Here is a 17,378-nt window from a genome sequence, read left to right as displayed (position 1 = left end):
ACAGGGCTTAGATCTGAATAAATGCTGTGTTGGTACCTTTTGGTGTTGTAATGTTTTTTCTTTTTTGTAATATATTATTTTTTTTCCCACCAGGAAAGATGCAAGCTGTGCGTGAACATGTCGAACGCCAAAAAAAAAAAAAATGTTTTGAAGTTCAGCTGACCTACAAATCCTTTAGGGAATGCGGTGAGTGGAAACATCACAATTTCCAGCATTTTTCTTTACAGGAATCAGTCAACTTTGTGGATAAACTGTCAGCTGTGATGCAAACAGATTTTTTAAATTGCTTTTTAATTTAAAGATCATTTCTGTGCTGTATTCTAAACATAATTTTGCTGTGTTCACAGCTGCCAAAAAGTTCAACATCCCAACCTTGGACTTGAAAGTGTTTGATGACTCAAAGACAGAAGTTGATGAGCAGGTTTTTGATCTCCTGTTGAAAAACCCAAACCTTGGTGTGTTGGAAATTTGTCTGGCCGAAGATACAAATCCAGAAGGTGAAGTTTTTCTTTTAAATTGTAATTTATCTCTTTTGTTTTGAATGGTTTTGGGTAAATTCCCCTTTGATGCCTGAATTTATTCCCAAGGGAAAAAACCTGTGTTTTTCCTTTCAAGTACATGCTAAATTAAGAACATTTTTGAGCTGAAGAGTTTTGATTGTATATTTGCATCAATAGGAGTCTAAGGGTTAATGATTTATTTGACAGGATAGTGTGGGGAATAAAACACGGGCAAATAAGTATGAGTTTTTTATCCTATTGCTGTCTTAGACAAGATAATAAATCTGCTAAACTGTTAAGTCGGTCAGTATTTAAAAATCTTTGTTTTTACTTTTTTTGTTTTTGCTATCATACTAATTTAAATATTACAGTAACTGAAAGCTTTAATACTTTGACAGATCAGCCGAGTTGTCCTGCAAAGAGCTGGAATACCAGTTCAAGTGGAGATACTGAAGTGGACTCAGATGACACAATAATATTACAACACAGTCCTACAACAAGACGAAGAGTTGAAGACACCTCTCTTGCCAAAGTAAGTAAATAATCTTTTCACAAAGTCATTTCAAGCGTTCAAAGTCATGCTGTCTTTCCAATTCAGTTTAGCTGTCAAACAGTGCAGTAAGGCAGATCATCCAAACTAGTTTAAAGTTTTCTAGGGAAACAGCAGATTGCACCGATTAAGTCACAACACAATGAATACATTCTGGAATGCTGTCCTCATCATACAAACATATAATTCTTCTGTATTTCCTTCAACAAAGCTCTGCATAATTAACAAGATATTGACTAAACGGGCGGCAGTGGCTCAGGTGGTTGAGCGGGTCTTCCAATGACCGAAGGGTTGGCGGTTCGATCCCCGTTCCCCCCCAGCCAAAAAATGCCTTTATGTCCTTGGGCAAGACACTCCACCCTCCCTGCCTCCAGTGTGGCTCCACTGGTGTGTGAATGTGCATGAATGATCCCGGTGATGGTCAGAGGGGCCGTAGGCGCGAACTGGCAGCCACGCCTCTGTCAGTCTGCCCCAGGGCAGCTGTGGCTACAACCATAGCTACCATCACCAAGTATGAATGAATAATGGACACACTGTAAGCGCTTTGAGTGTCTTGAAAAGCGCAGATAAATCCAATCCATTATTATTATTATACAAAGACAGACATTGATTATGCAGTTTTTGAGGGGGAAAAATGTTTTCTGGGACATGGTTTCTGCAGTTCAATTGGAATTCACCTTCAAGTTCTTGACAGGACTGTTTTACAGAGTTAACCGGCCTTAACTTCCCATCAAGCCATTGTTTACGCTCCCGTTACCTTACAGTCCCTCACAACCCCCAAGCAACAGAATTGGCGTGCAATATTGGAGCTATCCAGCCTTATAGATGTGAGCCAGATGCCAACTCAGACGAGGACAATGAAGACAAGCGGAGCAGGGAGCTTGTGGCCTGCCAAATGTAGTTTGTACGTAACAACTACAAGCTTTCTCAAATGACATCTTTTCATCTGCTCCTGATTCATCCCAATTTGAGAAAATAAATATTCAGAAACACAGTTTTATTCTTAAATTTCATAACAATATGTCATCATAAAAATGCTACATTTTAAAAAATAACTTTCATTGGAGTGGGTCCCCCATTTTTAACATGTCCCAGTATTTTTCTCATGATGGGCACGTTTGAAACTGCACATCTGAGTATTCACTCAAATTGGGATGAATCAGGAACAGACAAAATAAATGCAGTTTGAGGAAGGTCTCTATTGTGACGCACCACATGAAATGAAGTGGGTCAGAGTCCCTCTGCTCTGCTCCATTCTGATGCGTCCACTTGCAGACAAACAGATCCAGTAAACTCTTCATCACACTTGTCTGAGCTTGATCTAAACTATGGCCAGAAAGCTTCAATATTGCTCACCATTTTGGTTTCACCACTAATGTTAGTTTTAGGTTGGAAGGACTGTAAGCTAGCGGGAGAAGGCGTAAACAAAGGGATGTTCGGACATCAGCAGAGGGTAACAACTGTGTCAATAGCCTACAACTCAGAAGTTAATTTCTGATCTACTCCAAACCACTCTGCACAAACTCTCTTTAAACATCATCTCAAAGTGCTTTAACCCCAGTAATCAGTGCTTGCAGTTGTATTTTTATCATTATTAATATGGACTTTTAAATTTGATCCAATAGGTGGTTGCTGTCACTCATCCGTTGAAGGTCACGTGAATGTCCTGCATATCCAGTACAGCAAGGTGCGAGAGGATATACTAAAGAAGTGCCCTTTGAAGACAACCTCAGGGGTCAGTGAGATTTTAAATCAGTTCTCAGCTTAAAATACATTTTGAATGTCAATATAAGCTGAGACATCTGCTAAAATGATCACTAACAGCTTTAACTCTATTGTAAAAACATTGTAATTTTCTAAACCCATATATATATATATATATATATTGATTCAAGCCAAGTAATATTTAGACAATGAGATCACTAAAGGGAAATGGCAATGAAAGAGGCAAAAAAGAATATTAGAATGTTTTATGTCTTTTGTTTGTTTTAGTTAAAGTGAATGATTAATTTTCTAATTTTTTTCAATTTTCAGTTGTTTGATAAGGTTGACCGAATGCATCCATCACCTGTCAGTTTAAGCCAGCGCTTCAAGGACGGCGTTTACCAGTATTGTGCCAAAGGTGCTTGAGCTTGTTCAAAGAAAAGCTCCATTAGCCAAAGTCTCCAAAGAAGCAAGAGAAGAGATGCTTGCAGAGGATCTACTAGGTATTGACATAAAACGTAATCCTTGGTAATCTTCAGTGTGTTTTATAGTTCTTCTTTTTAGAATTCGTATCAATATTTTATCACATTTATGTATTTTATTATTTAAATTATGCATTTAAACTTGGTTATAAGTTTACTTTTATTATCTATTTTTAGAAAAGGTAGAACGCAGTAGAAAGATGAACTTAAAATGAGGTCTAGTGCTTCTTTTGTTAATGTCACAAGTTTTAATTCATGGTTTAAAAATGGTAACTGAAGTGCTATGTGCTGTTTACAATTGATCAAATGTTAAGGTTATAGTTACAATGAATGCAATGTGAACTGAAGGAAAAATAGATTTTTCATTATTGTAAAATTGCTAATAATTGTAAATATATGCATCCTGTTGTGAAACTGTACATACTGTGAAATGTCAGAATTGTAATTGTTTTGAATGTTTAATAAATGTGATAAACAGTATACTGGTCTTTTAATGTGCTGTATCTGGTACAAATTTGCCATCAGAGGGTACAAAAGGCTTGTCACTGGGGCAGTACCCTTAAAAGAACAAATTTGTACCTTTTTTAAAGGTACATTATGGTACCATAGCACTATAAGGTACAATTTAGTCCACAGAGGTACATATTTGCCTTTGAAAGGTACATACTGAAAGGGTACAGATACGCACCTATATGAAAGGGTACATTTGTACCCTTGAGGGTACTGCCCCAGTGACAAGCCATTGTACCTCTAAAGGTACAAATTTTGCACATTCTTTCTGACAGTGTTGTTTCTAAGTTTCGAGAGAAGCTGTCGCTGATATACTAGCCTCTCTCTCATACAGTTTACATTCTAACGATACATTGATACACAAAACGTTGCACTGACATGCAAACATCAATCAGAATCAGAAAAAGCTTTATTGCCAGGTTCTGTAGAGCTCACTTTACAGGACGAGGAATTTGCCTTGGTGTTGGCAGGTGGTGCATCTCAGATAAGAAAAAAGTGCAAAAAAATAACAAAGATGCATAAAGTGCAATTAAGGATGAGTGTGGTGTCGTCAGCAAACTTCAGGAGTTTGACAGACTGGTGTCCAGCTGTGCAGCTGTTTGTGTACAGGGAGAATAACAGGGGTGAAAGGACACAGCCCTGGGGGGATCCGATGCTGGTGGTCCGGGTATCCGAGACAAGTTTCCCCAGCCTCACATACTGCTGTCTGTATGTAAGGAAGTCTGTGATCCACCTGCAGGTGGAGTCAGGCACATTCAACTGGGAGAGTTGGTCATGGAGCAGTGATGGAACTATTGTGTTGAAGGCGGAACTGAATCTACAAACAGGATCCTGGCGTAGGATCCTGGAGAGTCCAGATGCTGGAGGATGAAGTTGAGGGCCATGTTTACAGCATCGTCTACCGATCTGTTGGCTCTGTAGGCAAATTGCAGGGGGTCCAGGAGGGGGTCTGTAATGTCTTTGAGGTAGGGGAGGACGAGGCTCTCAAAGGGCCACAGGAAGTGGAAAAGTCTCTGTTTTTGTTGAGCAGCACCCTCAGTTTGTCCGTTTTATTGCAAAGTGAGCACACGTTGGAGAGGAATATCCCGGGCAGCGCAGTGCGAAATCTGCGCCGGCGGAGACGCACCAGCGCGCCTGAGTGCGCGCCTCTCCTGCGGCGCTTCACCTTCTTACGTGGCTGCTGGGTCAAAATAGCCAGTAAATCCACGGTAGAAGGGAGAAATGTTGGTCCACGGGGGTTGTTGTTCTGATGTTCATGAGCTCGTCCCTGGAGAAAGAGCCTCCAGAACTCTGGCAGGAGACCGAATTAAAACGTAAAGCAAAACAAAGTAGAGCGCACCAAAACACAGAGGCGTCCGTCCGTGGCGCCATCTTGATAGCAAAAATGACAAAAATGCCTTTCCAGCAAATCAAGGTCAGTTGCTGCTCTTTAAACAAAAGTAATGAATTTTATTGAAAATCTAACGTAAGGAAGATAAAACAAAAGATTTTTAATAATGGAAGAAATAAACACAGTGTAAATGGATAAACTAATTTAAAATTAAAGGATAAAAAAATCTTAGTGTAATGTTTTTTCTTTGGCTCTTTTAAGATCAGAGGAGCCCAGTGTGGTTAGCTTTCCTTAGTAAGAGGAAGAACGCAAACTGCTGCAGAAGACATCTAAACATCAACCAGATTCTTACTAGCGATGATAGGAAGTCCTTCTACACTGATGGATTCCTCTTGGTTTTGTTTGGGATCCTGTTCTCTCCTTCAGATTTGCTGACTCCGGCTCTGAGCTGTGATGTGACGGCTCCTCCGCAGACAGACCTGCTGCCTCACAAATTCTCTGCTGTCGCATCGCCGTCACTTTCAAACTGAGTCAGCTGCTGCTCGCTGCTTTGTTGAGACACCGCTAGCTATCTCTAAGTGCCTCCTTTAAGAGAGTGACTCATGGAGTCAACATCAGCACATTTTTTTCTTCATTGGTCAACGTTTTCTCAATGACCTGAAAGGGACTAAAAGGAGATAAGATGGAATTCTTGATTAAATCAAACTTCTTCTTTTGAAAATGACTTAAATTATTTTTTACAAAAGAGAGAAACATACTCTTTTGTTTTTGCTTCAGTTTGTCATTAAAGGGACTTAAAGATCTGAAACAATTTTCTACAAAGACAAAATTACCAAATCTCTCAAATATTGTTCACAAATCTGTCTAAATCTGTCGTAGCGAGCACTTCTTCTCTCATGACACATACCAACATACCGATTAAACAGCATTACTGTTGCACAGCTGTGCCTAAGACTGACCACAATAAAAGGCCTTTCTGATGTGATCAGCTGTACAGTAAGCCCTTGTATTTCGCGGGGGTTACGTTCCAAATAGAACCCGTGATAGGCAAAATCCATGAAGTAGAAACTATTATTATACAATAAATACTCTATTATACATTAAAAAGAAAGAACAAACAGGCTCAGGCATTTGTTTCACAAATCAAAGTACTTCAGAAACGTTTTTTTCAACAAATAACTTCTGTACTGTACTGTCAAATAATAATTTTTAATCATCAATGTGAACAGAAGGCTTCAAATCCCGGAGATTAGCCCCGCCCACCGCGACCCGAGTAATTGGATTAAACGGGAGAAATTTTAAAATGATTATGAAAAAAATACTAAGTACAGTTGGACAAATACCGACTCAACTCTATTTCACTGCTCTTCAGACTGAGCCGCTGCATCCTGACTCCACTCTGCAGTGTTTTCTTCTTCTGAAATCCACGGTGCAGCTGTGTTTCTTCGGGAGAAGAACATTTGATAGGCAGATGTTGCTCTTTTTTCTATGGGTTTTAGAGAAACTCGAAATTGCAAGAGAATTTGCACATACGTAATGTAAAGTTGGCAAGCTGTTTTACGTGCGTCTACATATTAAACTGCAACGTTATTGAAGCACAGGTAGAGAAAAAGCAGAGTGACTTTTTAGCCAATCAGAATGCAGAACACAATGCAGGATGCAAATCCGTGAAGTAGCGAAACCGGAAAAAGTATTAAAGCAATATAGCAAGGGATCACTGTATCCCAAATCACAATGTCCCAAATATTGTATGTTTTGAGGAAATGTGCAATTGGCACACAGGAATGTCCACCAGAGCTGTTGCTGGTGAATTTAATGTTCATTACTCTAACATCGGCTGTCTCCAAAGGTATTTCAGAGAATTCGGCAGTACATCCAACCAGCCTCACAACTGAAGACCGCCTGTAACCACACCAGCCCATGACATCCCCATCCTGCAAGTTCTCCTCCAAGATAGTCTGAGACCAGCCCCTCGGACAGATGATGAAACAATTTCCACAAAAACTGTCAGAAACCGTCTCAACGGACGTCATTTCTGGGTGAACCTTTCCCCAGTACTAGTCGTGCTTGACTGCTGTCCTCTTGATTGGCATTAGCCTGACTACTATTGCTTACTCTAAGGGTTATCTGGGCTAATATTCACATCTAGCACCTTTTAGTAGCGAATACACCACTGTTAAACTGCTTGCTGTTCACTTTCTCATTTTTGCTAAATAAACCACTTCTCTTTACCTAAACACCGCTAGCCTTAGCTTAGAACCTAGCATGGCCACCACTCCTTCTGCCTCTCCTCCTCTCTCCTGCCCCATGTGCCATATGTTTAGTGATGATCCTGCCTCCTTTAGTGAAAACAGCGGTAGGTGTGTTAAGTGTAGTCTTGTGTTAGACTTGGAGGCCAGGCTGGAGCAGTTAGAGGCGCGGCTCCGCGCAGTGGAAGCTAAGCCGGCTAGCCAGGTCGTTACTCGTAGCGCGGGTCGCGCTACCAGGGCTAACTTAGCTAGCACCCCAGCGCCCTCCCAACAGCCGGGAGACAGTCAGGGGTTTGCACCGGTTGGGAGGAAACATAGTGCTAAACGCAAAGACTTAGAGCACCCGAGATAGGTTCTCCCCCCTCAGCGACACAACCGCTGAACCCTCAACTCTGGTTTTCGGCTCTTCTGAAGTTAGAAACCAGCGGCTACAGTCAGGTGTTATCCGGGGGCCAGAGTTGGTGACATCGAGGGGAACCTTATTATTACACATTCCATCCATTTCCTCTAAGTCCCTCTTAGTCAATGAGTTAATCATTGATAACAACCTCAGTCTTCTAGCCTTAACAGAAACTTGGCTCCAACAGGATGACTATGTTAGATTGAATGAAGCAACCCCCCCCCCCACTTATGCTAACTATCAGAAATCCAGGATTTCCGGGAAAGGAGGTGGTTTGGCAGTAATATCACAGTCTAGCTTACTTCTCAGCCCTAAAGTTAAAAATACTTATAATTCATTTGAAAGCATCACATTGTCTATAAATCACCCAAACAGGAAAACTCCTTGGTTAAACGGAGAGTGGGTGTGCACCAGGCTAGAAATGCTAATTATTATAATACCCGTAGAAAAGATGCGCACTTTCTGCCGGGAGACTTAGTCTGGGTCAGGTCACATCCTCTTTCTAAAGCTACTGAAAAGTTTTCAGCAAAGTTAGCGCAGTAGTGGGAAGGACCAGCAAAAATAATAAAGAAATTAGGGCCAATCAATTACAGAGTTATTTGGGGATACCCACAAAAGAAAGAAGATACTGTAAATGTGGTAAACCTAAAGACCTATCATGGTGTTTTCCCTTAAAAGCATTTGGCTGAAGGGGGGGGGGGGGGGGGTATATGTAGCCACAAAAGTATTTAAAATAAGGAATTGACATTATGATTAAATTCTGTGTCAAAAACATTTGTTCCATAACACTGTAAAGTCCTATTTCCGATTTCCTCAGGAAACTTCATTCAGAAATGTGTTGTTATTTTTTTGTTTTTTTGTATTAAGGACACGTCAGCTGTAAGTCATGTGACTGACGGTACCGGAGACTGATTTGATAAAGGGGACCAAAGTAAGGGGGGGGGGGAGCAGCGCATCCTGTCGTGACGGGGGGGGGGGACTTCAGGGAGTCTACGAGAGACCTGAGGAGAAAAAGGAAAAAGAAGCGCATCTAACGCCCGAGGCATCGGATTCCGTTTTGGGGATTTATTTCTGTTTGGACAAACTTGGACAGTCAACCCTTGGGTGAGAGGATTCCTTTTTTTCGTTTGGATATCGTTTCATTGGGAAGAATGCCTACGTGTCGGGAGTGGGAGTGACCATGAACTCTGAAAGGAAGACGCTACAGCACGGACATTAACGGCACATTTAAAGAAAACAAATCGTTTCTGAGAGACTAAGGATTATTATATTATTTGGGTTTTTCTGTTGTTTGGTTTACTTGTGTTATATAAAAGAATCTGAATAACAAAGAGAAAAAACTGTTGTGTGTAAATATATCCATTTAAAGAATCTAATTACCCTAAAAAACGTAATGAGCACTATAAATAAATAGATGATCGTTACATATGGTTTGTCCAGTATGTAAGGATTCAGGGGTTTGGTTTTCTTCATGTTTTTGGTTTCCTTGTCAGTCACACCTTCAGGTTCATGATCCACAGCTGTCTTCAGTTCAGTTAATTGCCCTCAGCCTATTTAAGTGTCTTGGTTTCTGTTCTTCCTGGTCAGGTCATCTGCTCTGTTTTGTCACAGTTTTGTTTCTCCTCATAGTTTTGTCATGTTTCAGTTTGCCTAGTAAATGTTTTAGTTCCTGTCACCAAGCTTGGTCTCCTGCATTTGGGTCCTCCACCACCAGTTCGTGACAGAAAAAACCTGTTTTACTCATATTTATTTATCGCCCCCCCGGCCCATATTCAGAATTTTTAACTGAGTTTTCCGACTTCCTATCGACTATTGTCTTAGATTCTGATCAAACTATAATATTAGGGGATTTTAATATTCATGTTGATGACCCCAGTGACTGCCTAGGAAAGGCTTTTGCAGCTTTATTAGATGATGTTGGTTTCACCCAAAGTGTGAATGAACCCACTCACTGTCATAAGCACACCCTGGACCTTGTTCTAACCCATGGGATAGAGATCAGCCAGCTGAGTGTCCTTCCTCTTAACCCCATCATTTCTGATCACTTTCTGATTACCTTCCAGTTTACACTGGAACATCCTTCTGCCCCAGTGAATAAGAAACAGCTTAGAAGAACCTTAACTGACCGTTCTGTGTCTGAGTTTAAACACACAGTTCAGCCAGTACTTAGTGATATTCTGAGAAAACACTCTGAGACCAGCTCCCATAGTATCAGTCCTAGTATAAATGACCACTTTGTTAATGATGCCTTACAAGCCCTCAGGAGTACACTCCATGTTGTTGCCCTCTTGAAACCTAAGTTCGTCAGACAAAACCGAGTAGCACCGTGGTTAACGCTGAAACTCGTTCTCTTAAACAAGAAACCCGTAAGTTGGAAAGAGAATGGCGCCGCTCCGGTTCAGAGCAGTCTCTGGATATCTGGAAACATAGCCTATTAAATTATAAAAAAGCTCTGCGTAGAGCTAGAAGCCAGTACTATTCAACCTTACTATCAGAGAATGGAAACAATCCAAGATTTCTTTTTAGTACTATTGCTAGATTAACTTGCAGTCAGAGCTCATTAGAACCACATGTTCCTGTTTCTCTCGGCTCTGATGATTTTCTTACATTTTTCGATAGTAAAATCTCAAATATTAGACATAAGTTAAATCAAGTTATTCCTACTATCAGCCCAGAACAGGCTGAAGCGGTAGAAATGGAGGCATCCATAGAAACCTCTGTAACATTAGACTGCTTCACTGCTGTGGATCAAGCGGAAATAACATCAATTATTACGTCCTCCAAATCCTCAACGTGTCTGTTAGACCCAATTCCCACTAGACTTTTTAAAGAAACTTTTCCCCTAATTAATGATCCCATATTAACAATGATAAATAACTCTCTGGAAACGGGTTACGTGCCACAGTCTTTTAAATATGCAGTTGTTAAACCTCTTCTAAAAAAGCCCAGTTTGGATCCTAGCATCTTGGCCAACTATAGACCGATATCAAACCTGCCCTTTATTTCTAAAATCCTAGAAAGAGTTGTAGTTAAGCAGCTTTACTGCCACCTACAGGACAACAGCCACTTTGAAGACTTTCAGTCGGGGTTTAGACCTCACCACAGGACGGAAACTGCACTAGTTAGAGTCTCCAATGACTTGTTATTGGCCTCAGAAAAGGGTCTACTTTCTATTCTGGTCCTGTTGGACCTCAGTGCAGCCTTTGACACTATCGACCACGGTATTTTACTCCATAGATTAGAACAGGACACAGGGATCAGAGGATCTGCTCTCCAGTGGTTTAAATCCTATCTGTCTGATAGGTATCAGTTCGTTAATGTAAATGGCCATTCCTCTCAGTGCACTCGAGTCAACTATGGAGTCCCACAGGGCTCAGTCTTGGGACCGATCCTGTTTACGCTTTATATGCTACCCCTAGGAAACATAATCAGGAAACACAGCATTAATTTTCATTGTTATGCCGACGATACGCAGTTGTATTTATCCATGAAGCCTGACCAGAATGACCAGATAGAGAAACTGAACGCCTGCATCAGTGACATCAAGACCTGGATGACAATTAATTACCTCCTCTTGAACCCAGAAAAAACCGAGGTCATTATACTAGGTCCTAAAAACCTCAGAGATACTCTGTCTGCTCAGATAGTCTCCCTGGATGGCATAAGTATAGCCCCCAATTCCACAGTTAGAAACCTTGGGGTTTTACTTTACCAGGATTTATCATTTAAGGCTCACATATCTCAGGCGTGTAGAACTGCCTTTTTTCACCTGCGGAATATTGCTAAGATCAGAAATATACTTTCTAAGAGTGATGCTGAAAAACTCATCCATGCATTTGTTACGTCGAGGCTGGATTACTGTAACTCCTTGTTAGCAGCGTGTCCTAAGAGTTCCTTAAGAAGTCTCCAGCTTGTTCAGAACGCAGCAGCTAGATTGTTAGCAGGAACCAGCAGAAGAGATCACATCACTCCTGTGTTAGTTTCACTTCACTGGATCCCAGTTGATTCTAGAATCAAGTTCAAGATCCTCCTGTTAACCTATAAGGCCTTACATGGAATGGCCCCGTCCTATATTAAGGACCTCATAGTCCCTTACCATCCAATCAGAACACTTCACTCACTAAATGCAGGACTGCTTGTGGTTCCTAGAATTAGTAAAAGTACGGTTGGAGGTAGAGCGTCCAGCCACCAAGCCCCTGTTTTATGGAATAAACTCCCAGCTCATGGAAGAGAGGCCGACTCAGTTTTTACATTCAAAGTTAGACTGAAAACATTCCTCTTTGGACAGGCTTATTGTCAGACTAGTTAGTATTCAGAGATTATTTAACTTAATGTTAATGTGTTTAAATTAAACTTAATAACAATAACTATTTGTTTTAAAAGGCTGCTAGAAGTTGAAGCTGGGGTAACAATGGTGCTCTGGGGTTCTGTCCTCTTTTCTCTTCTACTTCTACCCTTCCTCTCTCCTCTATTCTTGATCATAATTTATCATTTAGTTCTCCATGCCTCTGTTTGGTGCAGTGATTCATGTATTGTCCCTCTTTCCCCTCCTGGGGAGTGGGAGTGCTTCCAGAGTCCTGTTGGCTCATCCGTGCTCCTGTTCCTGACCGTTTACCTCGCCTTTGCTCGCGCTCCTACACCTGGCTGTGGATCCTGTCTCCGGCTCGACTCGTGCCTTTGACTGTCCCGATAACCACGGCTGGATGAAGCTCGTCTGCTGGACTTTATATATGTAGTTGTAGATTTAGATAAGTTAATTCTTCTCTAAGAGTTCTGGTAAATCGCCTGTCCGTCCTGGGGGAGGATCCCTCCTTCATGTGGGCACCCCTGAGGTTTCTTCGTTTTTTCCGGAATCCGTTTTTTTTTGGGAGTTTTTCTTTACCGTGAAGGGGGGTCTAAGGGCAGGGATGCCAGTATAGCTTAGTCAGTTTGTTAGTTCATTTTAGTATTTTCCTATTGAAGTCTTTGTATTCATGATCCTTTTGAGTTCATGTTTTACTTCGAAGCCCATCGAGACGACTGTTGTTGTGATTTTGGGCCATACAAATAAAATTGAATTGAATTGAATTCAAGAAACCTGATCTGCATCCTCATCGGGGCCTCGACCTGACTCCAGTCGTTATCGACTTGAGTGGGAAAATTCTCACATTCAATGGTTCGACACGTTGCAGAGGTGTTCTCCTCACGAGTGAATCCCGGTTTACACCGTTCAGGGCAGATGGCTGACAGTGTGTGGCGTCATGTGGGTTTTCTGATGTCAATGTTGTGGATCGAGTGGCCCATGGTGGCGGTGGTCTTCATCAAAATGATCAATTTCACCAAACAGGTTAAAGGAAATCATAAATTCCCTCGTGTTTTTTCTACTATCTTGCTGTTGAGATAAACTGTGAAATAGGGTGTGACAAAGAAGTTCGTGGTCAATATTTTTGGTTTGCTCAGAAAAGTGTTCCTACTTTTTATGTTAAATTAAAGCATTTTTGACTGGATGTTTTGTTTTGTTTTTTCTATTGTTCGAGATTGAAAAAAATAGACTACCCCTTGGTGGTGTAAAAGTAAAGGTTAGAAGTCATTTAAAAAGTCATTTAACAACAATTAAATATTTACTATTGTTAAATGAAAATAACTCAAAATGAGGCTTTTCACAGCTAAACATTAGGTTAGATTAAAAATTGATTTTTTTTAGATTAATTACAATTCATGATTAATTAATCGCACACAAAAAAATCATTGAATGATATCACTAATTATGACATCTGTGAAGAGAAACTTCATTCTTGTGAATGAATTCTTAATACGAAACAACTGCTATGATATCTTCAAGTCAGGCTTCAGACAATCCCACAGCACTGAGACAGCTCTGACAAAAGTAACTAATGAGATACGTTTGAATACAGATGGTGGAGACATGTCTGTGTTAGTTTTATTGGATCTCAGTGCTGCATTTGATACAGCAGACCACGCTATGTTAATCACATGACTGTAAAACTGGGTGGGCTTCCCTGGACCAGTACTAAACTGGTTCAAAACGGAAAATAGTAAATATATTGTGTCAATTGGTAACTTCTCATCTGAGCCAACAGAAATTACATGTGGAGTTCCCAAGGCTCCATTCTGGAGTAACTTCTCTCCCACTGGCCCAGGTTATAAAGAACAACATTAGTTATCATAGCTATGCAGATGAGACACCGGTATATATTACTATGACACCAGGAAACCGAGGCCCTGTACAGGCTCAGCATCAAGGACATCAATGACTGGATGTGTCACAACTTGCTTCAGTTAAACAAATTTAAAACTGAGGGTATTGGTTTGCGGAATAAAGAGAAATGGTTGGAGGTCACTACATAGCTTCAGTCTATTCATCTAAAAAACACCAAACAGGCCAGAAACGCGGCTGTAGTGATGGACACAGACCTACATTTTGATAGGCAGTCACAAAATCAGCCTACTGTCATCTCAAAAATATTTCAATGATTAAAGATCTGATGTCTAAGCTGGAAAAACTAGTTTGACTTGACTCATGTCACAGTGTTTTACAGCCAACCAAAAACATGAATCAGGAAACTGCCGTTGATTCAGAACTCTGCTGCTCAGGTTTCCAAAAGGACCAAAAATTAGAACCATATTAGTCCTGTAGTAAGGTATTCCCACTGCCTGCCTGTCTGCCAGAGGATAGAGTCCAAACCAAACACTGAGAAGCTGCCTTCAGCTTCTATGCTCCACAGATCTGGAACAGACTTCCATAAAGCCATAGTTCAGCTGAAACCGTTGGCGAACCTTAACCCTAACCCCAAGACAAACTATCTTTTTCCGGTCGAGAACCATGGCCTCAGATTTAGCAGTGCTGACCCTCATCCCAGCCGCTTCACACTCGGCCACAAACCGCCCCAATGCCCTCTGGAGGTCCTAGCTTGATGAAGCCAACAGGACAACATTATCTGCAAAGAGCAGAAGGAAATCCTGTGGCCTCCAAGCCAGACCTCCTCCGGCCCCTGGCTGCGCCTAGAAATTCTGTCCATAAAAACAATGAACAGAACCGGTGATAAAGGGCAGGAGTCCAACGCGCACCAGGAACAGGTCTGACTTACTGCCGGCTATGCGAACCAAACTCTTACTCTGGCCATACAGAGACCAGACAGCCCTCAGTAAGGCTCACCGGACCCCATACTCCCAGAGCACCCTCCACAGGATACCACAGGGGACGCGGTCGAACGCCTTCTCCAAATCCACAAAACACATTTGGACTGGATGAGCGAACTTCCACAAACCCTCCAGCACCATAAAGAGGGTCTAGAGCTGGTCCACTGTTCCACGGCCAGGACGGAAACCGCACTGTTGTTCCTGAAACTGAGGTTCGACTATCGGACGAACTCTGCTCTCCCTGGCATTGACTTTCCCGGGGAGGCTGAGGAGTGTAATTCCCCTGTCGTTGGAAGACACCCGCCAGTCCCCCTTCTTAAAGAGGGTGCTAACAGTTCTAAATGACTTTATTTGCTGTTTCCCCTGCTCTTCTCTACATAGCATACAATTTACCACATCTTCTTTTCTAGCCGCTTTACACTGGACATAAAAGGTTTTTCTAGTTTGCCAAAATTAGCATCCACATTATCTCTAAAGTGACTCTCTCTATTAAGTGAGCAAGTCAAAGAGTCTGTAAATCTTTATTCCAATTCCTTTGTGTTATCTCTTATAGATTGCACCTCCTGCTTTAAATCAACATCACCCATTTGTTCTTGCTGCCCCACTTGATAAGTTTATGTTGGCCTCTTCATTAACAACTCTTTCCTCATAATTTTACTCATCATCATGCTGTAAATACAAAGAACTTAACCCTTGTGCTATCCTATGACCCCCCCTTCCATTGAGGTGTTCTCCCTACCATGACAAAGGTGGATAAAGGTGGAAAGATTTCATGTAATCCATGGACACCAGTGAAGATCACAAATCATTGAAGAAAAAAGGTTCAGAGCACTGTCTAGTGGGTCTAGATGACCCAACTCCCAACGTTAAAGTGCCTAGGATAGAACAAGGGTTAATAGAGATGATATTTCTCCAGCTGAATGAGACTCATGAGTGACAAAAGCTCCAGCAGTAAAATGTGGATCTAAAGCAGACATGGTATTTGGTGAAATCCTGGTTAGTGATACTTCATTATTACTTTTGTCACCCAGAGTCACCATTTTAAATAAACTTAAATGTCCCAAGAAAACAAACAACAAATTTATTGTATGACAAAGAGAGCCTCATACTGGCCACCATATGTAACACTCCACATTATATTGAAGTAATTACAAAAAAACAGGGATCCTCTTTCTGTCTTAACAGTGTTTTTTTAATTTATTTATACAAAACTAACCAGTGCGTGTTTCCCACTTACTTTTTCATTTGAAATATACACAAATATATATATATATATAATCATCAACCCTTGTATTAAACCACCACCCAAATACACCCAGGTCTTTATATTATTCTTATTCAGTTCTTTAGCGTTTTTTTGGCATCTGTCGTATCCTTTTCAGTCTCAAAATAATCACTAGCCTGCAGTTCAGAAGAATAAGCCCTAACCCTAACCCTCTTACCAGTTCGGTTGTATCAGTTACAGTTATGGGTAGCTGAAAGTTAAAACGATATATCCATGTGAAAATCTGTTGTTTTCTTAATCCTTTGAGGCAGTGATGTATTCCAAGAAGTGATGGCGTAGTTTGAAAAATCTCCCTCTTTTTTGTCAGTTTTTGTCTCCTTTACTCTTCTCCCCTGCGATCATTTGTTTGGGCAATTCTCAGCCGTCATGAATCACACTCTTAAGAGAACGGCAGTCATCGACAGGACGTCCCCTGATCGCCATAGCTGTAGTCCGGGATTCTTGTTATATCTGCACATTTTTAACAACATAGACATAGTTAGCTTGCACACATATACATATAAAGAAAAATATTAAAAGGTGTTCACATGTCACCAAAAATGAAATACTGGACCATTAATAATAATTTAAGGCTAATTTGGAAAGCAATTACTGTCTATTACCCCCCAGTGAAACAACAATTCTATTTATATTATGTGCAACTGCTACAAATAACCAGCCCTTTGATAAGCATGAGAATGTATGGAAGTTTGACCACAGGATCAATTCTGCAGGAAGAACGTTCCACGGACTCATGGCCACACAAAAGAAGGAAGAACTACCAAATGGAGCTTTATGTTTGAGAACGCTACGCTCACCCCTGGTGACAGATCGGGTTACTCGTACAGTGTTTTCAGAGCAGAGACTTACAAACTTTTTTAGAGGAGGATCAAACGTTCTTCTGAAAGTTTGAACAAAGTGCAGCGTCAGCCCTCGGATCGTTGTGAGCCCATTCTGTTGATCCCAAACAACATCAGGGCCCTTTTGTTAAAGTTGGCTGAATTGTAGAGCACAGTTTAATTAGCTTTGTATTGAAAATGGTCACTTTGAGGCTACAGCAGTCCAGGGAACAAAGAAGGTTTAAAGTGTGCAGGTTTTTCATGTTACAGTTTTGCAGTGATCACATAAGTATGTGACACCGTCACATTGAAAAAAGTAATGAAAAGTATGATGAATGAAAATGAAAAATATAAGGAGAAACGAAAGGGAAAATGCATATGAAAAGAAAATGTGGGAATTATAACAAAAA

At 40.9% G+C, this 17,378-nt stretch overlaps 1 protein-coding gene and 1 long non-coding RNA gene across 2 annotated transcripts in view; one reads left to right on the top strand and one right to left on the bottom strand.

Annotated features, from left to right (window-relative positions):
- LOC110013827 (complexin-1) overlaps positions 1-17,378 on the bottom strand; it is a 65,787-nt gene that overhangs the window by 35,954 nt on the left and 12,455 nt on the right. The window lies entirely within an intron of this gene.
- On the top strand, positions 634-3,220 carry LOC111946313. Its single transcript, XR_002872873.1, has 3 exons — positions 634-1,032; positions 2,676-2,785; positions 3,085-3,220. It is a non-coding gene; the product is annotated as an uncharacterized LOC111946313 (long non-coding RNA).

The sequence above is a fragment of the Oryzias latipes genome, chromosome 1, assembly GCF_002234675.1.
Source record: "Oryzias latipes chromosome 1, ASM223467v1".
In the NCBI taxonomy this organism is placed as follows: domain Eukaryota; kingdom Metazoa; phylum Chordata; class Actinopteri; order Beloniformes; family Adrianichthyidae; genus Oryzias; species Oryzias latipes.
The sequence above is the reverse complement of the archived record's forward strand: the minus strand, read 5'-3'. Positions and strand labels throughout refer to the sequence as shown.